Genomic DNA, 4,153 nt, shown 5'->3' on the forward strand with positions numbered 1-4,153 from the left:
ACTCGGGAAGGGGGACATCACACACCGGGGCCTATTATGGGGAGGGGGGAGGGGGGAGGGATTGCATTGGGAGTTATACCTGATGTAAATGACGAGTTGATGGGTGCAGCACAGCAACATGGCACAAGTATACATATGTAACAAACCTGCACGTTATGCACATGTACCCTAGAACTTAAAGTATAATAATAATTAAAAAAAAAAACATTGCTAATCCTTTGTTTTATTTTTCAGAGTCAAGAAAACTTTTTTTGGGGAGCTATATACAGCTTTTAACAATTGAGTAAACTATACTCCTGTGAACAAAATTTGGAGGATTTTTTTTCTCTCTACCTGATTTCTCCAGTATTCGGAAACTAGTTGTGATTATACTTAACTTATGGCAACATAGCTATTTGCATAAGTACAATAAAAATCCATTTTCCTTTGCAGCAGGACACAACTGGAGAAACCGGTTATTTTACCAATGCTTTGACTGGAATGTTGTGCTTTTCTTTAAGAAATTCGACTTGACTTATAGAGCCAATAAAAGCCCCTTGCTAAAACTGGCCTCCTACCTTGTCTACACAGTACCTGTGCAGAGTTCCTTACCTGTGGTAAGTAAAGATTGTCACTTTCTGACAGGCCCAGGAGCCCCAAGTTTATATTAGATCCTCAGGAGGAGAAGAATTTACCCAACTCACAGGCATTTGATGCCACAAACCCATGGCTGTGTTCAGCTTTAAAAAATGTCATATCTGAGATTCCTTATGGAACAGAGTTCCATCAAAGCCAATTTAAAAAGAGCTTATGTGACAAATAATTATTCTTGCTGCACTTTATACAAATAATCAGGCCAAGTATAATAATCCAAATTGGTCTTACCATGATTTATCTTTAGTACAAATGGGAGACTGGAGAGAGAAAAGTTATGTTTCAAAAACTATGTTATCTAATAGTTATTAGACAACATAGTTATCTGCAATTTAGACTGATTGCTTATTTCTGTGAATCAACCAGTGATCTCTGGCTGCATCCCAGAAGAAACAAGAGGGATAGGTAATATAAAAATCCGGATCAGTATTAATATTCTAATTCTAAACACATATTGGAATCATATAGCAACCCCATATCAGCTTGGTTCCAATGGTTGCACAGTTCATGGACTGCCTTCTTATTTAGTTACTTTGGATAATTTTGCTTATTTTGCTTTATTGTTGTAGAATATAGTGCTGTTGTACTCTTTGTATAGGAACACAAGATAAGTTTACTGAATGTCTTCTTAAATTGAACACTTATTAATCTTCCAGATATCACCTTTTGTTGGAACTCAGAGTTATGAATGCCCCTTGACATACCGAAGCTTTCTGACTGAGCTCCTCTCTATCCCAAATACGAGAGACCTTAATAATTAGGGAGGAATATTATTGCCCCTGTTCAGCCTGAAGAAGTTACAGAAGACAAATTTTCATCCCTCTACAATGCTTAGGATTAAGTGTTCTCTTACAAAAGGGAGGGGAGAAATATGCAAGAGGTGTTTGAACCAGAGCAACTCTATCTTGAATACGGGCTGGGTAAAATAAGGCTGAGACCTACTGGGCTGCATTCCCAGGATGTTAAGACGTTTTTAGTCACAGGATGAGATAGAACGTTGGCACAAGATACAGGTCATAAAGACTTTGCTGATGAAACAGGCTACAGCAAAGAAGCCAGCCAAAACCCACCAAAGTTAAGATGGCAACAAGAGTGACCTCTGGTCATCCTCACTGCTCATTATACACTAATGATAATGCATTAGCATGCAAAGAGACACTCCCACCAATGCCATAATAGTTTACAAATGCCGTGGCAACGTCAGGAAGTTACCCTATATGTTCTAAAAAGGGAAGAAACACTCAGTTTTGGGGATTGCTCACCCCTTTCCCAGAAAACTCATGAATAATACACCCCTTGCTTAGCATATAATCAAGAAGTAATAATAAATATCTTCAGTTGAACAGCTCAAGCCACTGCTCTGCTTACAGAGTAGCCATTCTTTTATTCCTTTACTTTCCTAATAAACTTGCTTTCACTTTACTGTAAAAGTAAATAAATAAATATTAAACTTATTTTTCCTATCTCACAGGCTTTGTATCCTTAGACTAGTATCTTTCCATTCTGTCTACCCCTAGCTTATGGTAACCAGCATTCTACTCTCTGCTTCTATAAGCTAAATCATTTTAGATTCCATGTATAAATGAGAATATACAGCATTTGTCTTTCTGTGTTTGGCTTATTTCACTTATCTCAATGTTCTCCAATTTCATCCTTGTTGAAAATTTAAAAAAAAAATCTTCATTTTAAAGAGCTAAATAGGAGCGAGTTGGGTGTGGTAGTTGGGGGTGCTGGAAGAATGAGGAGGCAGTGAATCACTTATAAATGATGGCAAAGGAGGAGCCAAAGCCGAAACTCCAGGAGGGTGAGTGAGTGCTGCACTCTCTTCGGCCTCTTTTTTATGAAGCAAAGTGCGTAGAGGTTGCCATAAAGGACAAACAAGTGAAATACTTTGTACATTACAATTGTTGGAATAAAAATAGGGTTGAATCATTCCAGAGAACAGAGTAGTCAAATACGTGGACACCAATGTGCAGAAACAGAACTTTAAAAAGTCAGTCAGGAACAACATGCAGAGGGAAAGATGAGAGGGGCTGCCCCAGGAAATAAGACATCTTGTGTGCAACAGAAAAATATTGACGTGAAAACAAAAAAGAAGAAACAGAAAAAACCTGGAAATGGAGATGGTGACAGTAGCAGTGAGATTCTGCAGCCTTTTTGGAAGAAAAGGGCCTGGGTAGATCCTACTCTTGAAAATGAGGAAACATTTATGAACAGAGTTGAAGATAAAATAAAGTTCCTGAAGAGCTAAAACTATTGCTTGTTGATGACTGGGACTTAATTACCAGGCAAAAACAGCTGTTTTATCTTTCTGCAAAGAAGAATGTGGGTTTCACTATAAAGGATTATGCAAATTACAAGAAATCTCATGGAAACACAGATAATGACTATGCTGTTAATGAAGTTATGCCAGGGATAAAAGAATACTTCAACGTAATGTTGGGCACCCACCTACCCTACAAATCTGAGACAACTGTATGCTGAAATTCTTGCAGATCACCCTGATGCAGCCATTTTCCCGGTGTATAAAGTGCCATATTTACTGAGATTATTTGTATAAATTGGAGCAATGTTGGCCTATACACTACTGGATGAGAAGAGCCTTGCTTTATTACTGAATTATCTTCATGATTTCCTAAAGTACCTGCAAAGAATTCTGCAACTTTGTGTAGGGCCAGTGATTATCAAGTGGCTCCTCTTGAGTACCATTGTAAAGCTGTGTGAGAGGCACTATCACTCAGTTATGTTTGGATCTCTGTAAACATATTTTTTGTTCTTAGACTTTCTCTTGTACAAATGACGTATTTTGAAGATGTTAGTGTATAACAGAATTGATGCTTGTTTTCTGTTTGATTTTAAACAGAGAAAATAAAAGTGGTTATAGTTCGTTTTTTCTTTTCTTACTTTTTTAAAATTTCAAAGTTGCTAGTGGTGTATTCAGTGATGGATGACAGAGAAACATGCTATAGAGTGTTTTATTGCCTAGTTTATGAAGCTGCATTTGAATGCTGCTGTTTCTATTCCTTTGACACTATGCCCTTTTATAATACATGGTAATCCTATATGACGAAATGCTCTGATTCCTAATACCAAAGGTTCAATTCATTGTAACAAGTGAACACACTCATTCATTTGTGCTTCTTTTTTTGCGGTGCGTAAAGAGCTCATCCTTTGCAAGCCATCCATGTTGTTCTTCAGAGTTTTATCTTTGCTCAAATTGTTGGAGAATGGTGGCTTGTTTCATGGTTTTTATGTTTGTGTCTAATGCAAATTTTAACAAAACAGACACAATGTATGTATACCTAGTTTTCTGGAAGGGTCAGTATTTTAGGAATTGTTTTTAAAATCTTTAATAAAAATTTTTAAAAATTCCAAAAAAGCTAAGTAGTATTACACTGTATGTATATCTATATGTAGATATGTAGATATAGATATAGATCTATGTATATTTGTATCTATCTATCTATCTATCTATCACATTTTCTTTATCCATTTTTGTGTTGATGGACACAGGTTGATT

The 4,153-nt window shown here is 36.6% G+C and overlaps 1 pseudogene; it reads left to right on the forward strand.

Moving 5' to 3' along the window:
* Window positions 1–2,397: 2,397 nt before the first annotated feature.
* LOC112615833 lies at window positions 2,398–3,357 on the forward strand (annotated as a pseudogene).
* The last annotated feature ends 796 nt before the right edge of the window (window positions 3,358–4,153 follow it).

Source organism: Theropithecus gelada, chromosome X (assembly GCF_003255815.1).
Source record: "Theropithecus gelada isolate Dixy chromosome X, Tgel_1.0, whole genome shotgun sequence".
NCBI lineage: Eukaryota > Metazoa > Chordata > Mammalia > Primates > Cercopithecidae > Theropithecus > Theropithecus gelada.